Genomic DNA, 10,000 nt, shown 5'->3' on the forward strand with positions numbered 1-10,000 from the left:
GACCCTAGGAAGAATGTATTAGGAAAGAGACACTGACTTCAAGATGAATGTTTCACTGATCGCTCTAGGAGAAAACCCAGCATCGAAGCAACGAGATAAATTTGAATGTAAATTTCACTGAGAACAGATCTATATGTAAATGAAATGGCAGTTCACGAGCACCACCATACATCCTCTTGTTCCTCATTCCTTCCTTCCTTTCCTCCTTCTGCCTCCCTATTTACTGTTCTTTCATCTTCCTTCCAACGGCTTCAAAATATTATGCATGAGGAGGAAAACATAAATGTATACACGTTCACGTATTCAGTTTCAGTGGTCGAATGACACCAGACACTGATGCTACCGATTTAATTGATTGAACATTTGTGAAATTTGGGCTGTGAAGCCCAGCAATGGGGTACCATCGATCATTCAGCGCTCATGACAGTGAAAAGAGGAAGTTGGAGTGGTTACTCAGCAAGATGAAAAGATCCAGAAAACGAACAGATAAAGTAAAGGGATCTAAATGTGGGACTGGGTGAAAACCCTTAGTCGCACTAAGAAGTAACAGTCAGAGGTGTTGGAGAGAAAGACTGAAGAAAGGAAGGGAAACTGGAGGTAAAGTATAAGGCTAAAAAGTGGGTAACGCTAGGGGCCAAAGGGATACTGCAAACACCCTTTTAGTAATGCCCACAGTGGCACAACTCGCCCCTCTCCCCTCATAGATACTCATACCACTGAGAACTGACTGGAGAAAAAGGAAGTGAAATGATCTTAATCTTAAATATTTTAAGCGATCATTCCCTTGAGACACCTCGTCTGTTTTGAGTCTACGAAGATCTTTTTATAACATGGCTAGTACGACGCAAATACCCTTGGGCACCCCAAAATGACACAGAAATATCTCTGCCTCTTAATAACAAGAATCTTCAAAGGAATGCATTTTAGATATACTTATCCAGTGACAGATAATTTAACTTTTGGAACGTCGAATGAGGCGAGAAGTTGTTGAAGGAGGGGAAAGCATGAAGCGTGTGCACGGATTTCTCAGATCTTGACTTTTACACAGAGAGAGAGAGAGAGAGAGAGAGAGAGAGAGAGAGAGAGAGAGAGAGAGAGAGAGAGAGAGAGAGAAATCACTTTATAAAGAATAGCCATAATTTTTCTCCTGTACTTCAGCTTCAAAGAAAATCCTCTACCATTATAACGATCCCCCATACTAATCTCTCTCTCTCTCTCTCTCTGCAAAAAATATATGTATGGTTAAAGCGTTACCTTTTATATCCCCCCAAAAGTACTCCAAAACTGGAAGAAAAATAAAGAAAATAATTAAAGACGGGAAAACGGGGTTTCTTTTCCCTACCAATAATTTACTTATAAAACGTTACTTATAATCATAAAATAGAACGATCATGTCTTTAAACTTACAAAATTAGAATTCAATCTTTGGTTTTAGGGTAAAAAAAAAAAAGGGCGTTTCTGGTGACAGTAAAAAGCAAATATACAAAATCAAAGAAAATTGAAGGATGTTCTATCTTTGATATAAAATTTCAGTGAGCAATATTTTATGTGAAACAGCAAACTTGCTGACACAGCAAGTGCGACTGTTGCCTCACTGAGTGCCTAGACAGCGTAATTCCCAATCTCCGGAGGGGAAGAACTCTTTAATAGGTAAAACTGATTCTAATCAAATAATGACGATCCGTACTTGAATGGGTGGCCTCTCTTGGCACAAAAGCTGTCCGTACTCTGTAGTTGCAGTGTTTAAAGATAAAGTTAGGTTTCATGAAATTAAAGCTGTTAACCCAAGCACTGGAGCAATTCTGGCCATTCAGCGCTTACGGCAGTGAAAATGAAAAAAAAAAAAAATGCGAGAAATAAAGGAGTTGAAGCACGAGGATCAGAAGGTGGAACTGGGAGAAAATTCCACAGTTGCACTGGGGAGTAATAGTCAGAAAGGTTGGACAGCAAAATTGAAGAAAAGATGTTGAACTGGTGGTAAACTAAGACTAAATAGTGGGTGCAGCTTGGGGACGAAGGAACGTTGCAAAAACCCTTTAGTAACGCTTACAGTCCACCACGTGAGGCGTATTGGCTGCACTACACCCCTACGAGGTTAAAGAGGAAGTTGCAAGCCCCACTGTGACCTAACATAGCAGACTTACTATTAGGTACCCAATTCACTGTTTGGCCCGAGTAGGCACGATGGATTATTTAAGGCCTGTAAATACACACACACACACACACACACACACACACACACACACACACACACATATATATATATATATATATATATATATATATATATATATATATATATGTGTGTGTGTGTGTGTGTGTGTGTGTGTGTGTGTGTGTGTTGTACTACTGCGCATACCATACGCCAGTCTCGCCCATCTGCACACTGAGAACAATACAAATGTCATGACCTTTTTTTCGAAAATGCATCGGCATGACCTTTTTGGGTTTCAACGCTATTTACGTATTGAATAATGGAATAAATTACAGTCAATCAATTTGCTTGTGTAGGATATTATCATTCATGTTCCCATTACAGTCGTTTTTATCCCTTGATGGACAATACCAGTTTTTAACGTGTCAGGGACCAATTGGGAATGAGATACAAAGGGATGCTAAGTAAGATAAAAAAAAAACTTATACATAAAACTGAACCAGTACAGAGAAGCACAATTTGTATGAACATTTTAATATATGCTTATATACTGATCTACATTCTAAGAGACTGCTAAGGTATGGCAGATGAAAACAATGTATTAATATATTTTCAAATCTTCTGACGTGTGTGACTTCAAGAAGACGAATGAAACTTTCTATCATGCAAATATTATCATGTGAATAATATCACGGCGTTATTCTCATAATAAATCGGGCAAAAACATTCGATATGTATAAATTTTGAGCCAAAAGAAAAACTGTAACCTAAAATTCTTCTGGAAAGGCGAGAAGGGGTTCAAGGTTAAAATTCACTAAGAACTAAATGAGTCGATTATGGTGGGTTGCAGTCATGGTGGAGAAGGGCATGGCATGGGGCTCGCAACTTCACCCCAAATGACTTTCTGAAAACCGGAAGTCTGACATCTCTTAGAATATCCGTTTCTACGAGGAGAAGCCACATAATAAGCACAGACAGACAAGACGGACACACACACACACACACACACACACACATGGTGTGGGTATGTGTATGTATGCCAATACATCCGTACATGCATACCAACTAAAGTACAAACACATACATGCGAACACAGCAAACATTTTTGATCTTAAATTTAATTATAAATAAATATAAGGAACACACGCAACCTTAAAAATATTAATTATCTAACCACCAACAATTTTTTATCAATTACTTTTTTATAACTATGTAACGCCAATAGCCTGTTGAGAGAGAGAGAGAGAGAGAGAGAGAGAGAGAGAGAGAGAGAGAGAGAGAGAGAGAGAGAGAGAGAGAGAGAGAGTAATCTATCATAGGGGCTGATAGGTGCAATATTGGCTAAGACTGGTATAATTTGGTTTTAATAATAATAATAATAATAATAATAATAATAATAATAATAATAACATAATAATAATAATAACAAAGTAGTAAGGTTAACATCTACATTATTATTATTATTATTATTATTATTATTATTATTATTATTATTATTATTATTATTATTATTATTATTTGCACTAGTGCTTGGTAATTGTGTGTAACTATGAAGTGTGAACTGCACTAAGATAATGGAGAAAGAAAATAAGTATTTTGGTAAGAAGCTGCAAGTCAAAGGTTTAATCGTGAATAAAACCGGAAGCACAATAAAAGATGAAAATAATGAAATCGGAGAAAGTGAAGCGATAATGAAAGAAAAACGAAAGTCAGAGACGAAGACTGGAGAAGAACAATGGAAGAAGCGAAAGTGAAAGAGAATCGAACGAAAAGGTGGGGAGACAGAGAAAGACTGAAAAAACTAAAGTATATATTATTATAAGAAATCAGGTAAAACAAAAGAAAGGAGAAAGTGGCAGAAACGGTAAGGAAAAAGGAGAAATTTAAAGAATACAGAAAGCAGGTGGAAACAAAAAGAGAAAACGAAACGAAGTGGAAAGAAAGAAAGTAAAAATACCAAGAAGATACAAAAGAAAACTGTCAAAAAAGAGAAATACGTAAAGATTGGAATTCCACGCGAGACGATATTGAAAGAGAAAGGGGCGAAGGCCAAAGAAAAAGACTGAAATGAAAAGAAGACTATGAAATCTAAGACAGAAGACAAGACAAAAAAAAAAAAAAAGAGTAAGGTTGGAATTATGCAGAGTATCCCGCAGGATTTGGGGAGGAGAAAGACTATCTCCTGCAGGTAGAAGGAGCGTTATCAATTTAAGCCCTTCCACGGATTTACCGGGATTACGGGCGCGCGCCTCTCAAAAGTGGCTGTAAGCAGTGACGACGAAGAGTGATGAATTCGGCAGAGCGAGAGAAAGTTAGCTGGATGGATTTTACACCACATATTTTATATATATGATTAATATACAAGTATTCTACGGTGAAGACAAATTCACACCCACACACATATAAACGCGCGCCAGAGTACGCACTCCACACACACATATATATGCATATAACTAAAAGGAGCCCAGTACGAATTTCACACACAACAAAATATATGTATATATATACATATATATTATATATATATATACATATATATATATATTATAATTCAGAATATATATATATATATATATATATATATATATATATATATATATATATATATATATATATATAAATATATATATATATATATATAAATATATATATATAAATATATATATATATATAAAGTTCCCGGAAGAGGCCTGATGGATATGTTGGGACAAATTAAGAACTCTATTTCTTTTCCTCTGGTTTCTCCTTCATCTTCATTGTGGAGTGCATCGTAATATTTTATCTTCGTGATTGAGAAGAATACAACTAAATATATATATATATATATATATATATATATATATATATATATATATATATATATGTATATACACATATATACATACCCACACACACACACACACACACACATATATATATATATATATATATATATATATATATATATATATATATATATATATATATATATATATATACACACAAGCACATACATACATATATAAAAAAGTTAAGTATATCTTAGTTTAACCAGACCACTGAGCTGATTAACAGCTCTCCTAGAGGGCTGGCCTGAAGGATTAGATTTATTTTACGTGGCTAAGAACCAACTGGTTACCTAGCAACGGGACCTACAGCTTATTGTGGAATCCGAACCACATTATGACGAGAAATGAATTTCTATCACCAGAAATAAATTCCTCTAATTCTTCATCGGCCGGTCGGAGAGTCGAACGCTGGGCCAACATCGTGCTAGCCGAGAGCTCTACCCACCCTCCAATGAAGAACTATACATATATAAACATACAATGGATAGATATGCTGGTATTTATGTGTGTGCACAAGTGCAAGTGAATCATTTAGTGAGCAGTGCCAATTGTTGGATACACCTTTATCAATTTTGAATTGAAAAAGAAAACTGGCAAAGAACAAACAGTAAAAGTACAGCTATGCAGAAAAAAACTGTGAGAAATATATAAAAACAGATGATTAACTAGCAACCAGATCAGAAGAGAAATGGTGACACCCTCTAACGAAACATTTGCAAAAAGGCTATATAAAAAGTTTATATAAAAAGTTATTTTCCAAATATCAAAGCACAGAAATCAATGTACAGTCGGCCACCATTCCACCTTTTCGGTAAAGAACGAAATGAGTGCGGTGGAGGAGGAACGACTATACAATAAAGAATGACGCATCTCATTACCTGGTTTCAGAGACCCGGAGAAATATCACCAGCTGCAGGTTTCGAGAACAAAGTACTATTGGCGGCGTTCATTTCTCTCTCAAGTGAGGCACTTCGAGCTTCGTGTGAGGAGACGGACACAAGAAAGAAACGCGTTTTTGTTTTTTTTTACTCGTTAAGAAGGGCTTTCAAGGTCTGTAGCGATGCTTCCTTGAAGTGTCTGTTCGGTCGAGGGAAGTTGCGTTTGTGGTCGAGTGGGTGAAATGCAATATTGGTTAAAGCCAATTGCTGCAATAGTTTTCGTTTCAGAGAGTGACTATACTGCAACTTTGGTTAATATCAGTCCCTACCTTATGTGAGTGTTATTTCTAAATTTTATGACAGAATTACATTACATGTTAAAGTCAATTGTTCAGTCAAGTTTGTGACTGCATGGCATTGTATGATGATAGTCCCATGTCTTTCTTCACTCTGGCTACAACCCACCACGGTCGACTACATACACTTTACTACTTAGGCCAACAAGAGGCACAATGAATTTCAGAGAAAATCTGCCTAATCCATACCTACACGTGCTGAGACACCTGTCGTGGCTACACCCACCCCAAAACATAAACTGATACAACTGTTCCTTTAAGACTTCATACAAGTGTAATTCCTGCTGCATCAGGACCTGTTCATAAAACTAGCCCACCTTACAATAGTTCAAGTGCCATACCTTGGTCTACCCTAGTACACAATCGTATAATTATAACTAATAATTTTAGACTGACACCTTAAGTTATGCTTAATATTAAAGGAATTATCAATGCATCAACTGAACCTGGATTTGCAAAAAGAGAAGAAAATTCTGCCAGAGGTTTTCAGGGACTTTCGACCTTCGTTTAGTAATCGGTAACTAAAATTTCGGCCGATATTTGTTATTTTTCATCATTTTTGAAGGAAAGGTGTCGCGCATTCTGAATGCAGAATGCGATTGTATTTAATACTGTAAACAATACGTTAAATTCCTAAGAAGAATGACGTGTAACCCAATTTAGCGAACGAACCAGTTCATGACGTCGAAAATTTCGTTCAGTATAAAAGCGACAAATATCGTAACGTTTCTCGTAACATCAGAAAGAGCTGCATACCAATGTGTCATAATGAAAAACTATAAACAAAACAACATTATGATAACACTTTGGCAGCGCTTTTCTCCACAGATGGGAAAATTAAAATTGCCAAGAACCGTAACAACCGAAATTAGTTATGTTCAAGAAATCTAGACACAATTTAGAGGCTTACATCGCCACCAAATAGTGGTATGGACGTAACTGACATATTTCGCATCCTATCATTGCTTCGAAACTTTATTTTTATTTAAACATGTTCATCATATAACCCTGAAGGAAGATTGTGAAGATGTAGAGTACTTTGACAGGTGTGCTGCTATCCTCTATCCAAAAGTAGTGTGTCCTGACACATGTATATATCTAATCATGGATAACTTCGCTGCCCATACTGCTACTGTCGTGTATGAATTTCTCGACGAATACCTGGAAATGGTTCCTTTGGACTGGCCTCAAATATCAGCTGGTTTGACCAAATAAAAAAATGTCAAGACAGTTATCCCCGGACTGTGGAAGGAATCATCTTTATGGATGCAAACAAGGGCACATGACACGGTCAATCTGTCAATCTGGGAATGCATTAGTTGCATGTGAGGTTATAGATTTTCTTATGCAATTGATTTACACACTCGCGCAAGTGAAGCTGTTGAATATTGCCTGGATATTCAAGCAATGTTAAAATTAGTGTATCGCACGTACTGCATATCAAATATATTATTCTGCTCTGCGTTACCTTCTGTTAATAAGGGTTGGTGATAGTTAAACGTGAAGTTAATTACCCGTAGGCTTTCTGTTACCAACAAAACAGTGAAATACAAACACAAAATATGCTTTAAAAAGAGTAAATAAGTTGAATATACGTTACATATATGCATCTATAGAAAGTATGATAATTATAGGCTTATGGTGAATATGTATTCAACATACGCCTACAATTATCGGAATTACAATATACAGTATGTATTAGTGCAACATACAGTCAACTTATTTTTGCTATATAAACACGACGCGATTGTCTGCATATATATATATATATATATATATATATATATATATATATATATATATATATATATATATATATATATATATATATACTATATACACTGTATATATACACACACATATATATAATATATATAATGTATTTTATTTAAACATTTTTTTATAAATAGAAATGTTCTGAATGTAAAACTTTTTCTGTTAATTTCAGGTCGTATTTATTTCTGAGATGCCATATTACAAAGAAAAATTCTGTACAGCCGTTTCGTTACATAGTTTTCATTCCTTTTGTTTTACAAAACAAAAAATTTTCTGCACAAAGGAAATACAATGCAAATGCAAATCTGCAGTCCTCTATTTCCTCCAGTCTCCGAAGATTGATTTGATACAAAAGTGATAAAAAATCATCACTGATGTTGGTCAAGTTTCATTAAAAAAATATTTGCATTTATGGGTAACATTACTATTATCATACCTTGAATGAGAAATGATTAAGAAATGATTGAAAAGTACGCCTACATATGTTGCTACCCGGACAATCTCGAAATGATTTTAAAAGTCTACAAATCATGTGGTTACCTTGGTTTTAATGAAAGCTATCGTCTTCTGTTTTGTAGAATTGCTGTGCGTAACTTTCAGTCACATGAAACGGAATGGAATGGAATACAGAATTAACGCTAAAGGCTAAGCGCTGGGACCTATGAGGACATTCAGTGCTGAAAGGGAAGTTGAGAGTAGAAAGATTTAAAGGTGCAACAGGAGGAAAACCTCGCAGATGCACTGTGAAACAACTGTTAGGAGAAGGTGGATAGCAAGATGGAAGAAAGAGAATATGAAAGGAGGTACATTAAAAGGAATGAAAGGGGGTTGCAGCTAGGGGCTGAAGGGACGCTGCAAAGAATCTTAAGTAATGCCTACAGTGCACCAAGTGAAGTGCACTGACGGTACTACCCCCATACGGGGGAGTTACATGAAATACTTGAACATATCTTTGCCAAGTCATCACATATCCATATAGGTAGGGCTAGATGGTGACTGAAGTACTATTGAGAGAAGTTTCCTTGAGATAAAGTCCAGAAAAAAGACTGATCATTCCTTGAGCACTTAAACCGTTGAAACAGCTAGGAAACTAAATGCAATCAATTAACTGGCAGATTGTACAGTTGCACCTCATACACGAAGATAGAAAATGTGAGTCTAATAAGGCACCCACTTCCGTTAGACCTATTTCGCCAAGACGAACTGCGCCTCCATTCGCATGAAAGGAAAGGAGAATGCCTGTCTCTCTCTCTCTCTCTCTCTCTCTCTCTCTCTCTCTCTCTCTCTCTCTCTCTCTCTCTCGTCAGCGGCAGCATCAGCAGCAAGCAACGGCCCCACAAAAGTCCTATGCAGATGACGGGGTAATTGCCCGATGCCCATTCAAGTGGAGTAATGGACTCTTGCAAAATTAATGATGCCCAATTTCTCTCCTTTCTTTGCAGTCGGGATAAATACGATATTTATGGGAATATCCGAGTTTCCTGATCTTCATAATGAGTGATGGATGCTGTTAGAAGCTCGCCTTTCATCACTAATGCTAGAAATAATAAATATATATACATCCAGATACAAAAACATACATATACATACATACGTATATATATATATATATATATATATATATATATATATATATATATATATATATATATATACGTAAGCATTAACCATTGCCTCTAACAGGATATTATACTAGAAAAAGAAGACAATGATACTACCACATTCACGCTTTTAAAGCTGAACTGAAGATGAACCTCTAAGTAGAAAACTCCCCTAATTTTGGCCTACAATACGCCTATGCAGAAGGCTCACCACCAACGCACATTGGCCCCAACATACGCTGCACCTTTTACCCCTTTTATGCAAACATTCTTTTGCTTCCTGCATGTTTATAGATTTAAACGTCACTGATGAGCACTAGAAGTACGGGACAGGTCATTCTATTTACGTACAGTGCCTTCCATACCAAACTAATAATTAGACCGACACCGGCCCCTCCCCAAAGAT

The 10,000-nt window shown here is 36.1% G+C and overlaps 1 protein-coding gene across 1 annotated transcript in view; it reads left to right on the forward strand.

Annotated features, from left to right (window-relative positions):
• Window positions 1-10,000, forward strand: part of LOC136835001 (solute carrier family 7 member 14-like) — a 686,661-nt gene that overhangs the window by 64,250 nt on the left and 612,411 nt on the right. The window lies entirely within an intron of this gene.

The sequence above is a fragment of the Macrobrachium rosenbergii genome, chromosome 54 (assembly GCF_040412425.1).
Source record: "Macrobrachium rosenbergii isolate ZJJX-2024 chromosome 54, ASM4041242v1, whole genome shotgun sequence".
In the NCBI taxonomy this organism is placed as follows: Eukaryota; Metazoa; Arthropoda; class Malacostraca; order Decapoda; family Palaemonidae; genus Macrobrachium; species Macrobrachium rosenbergii.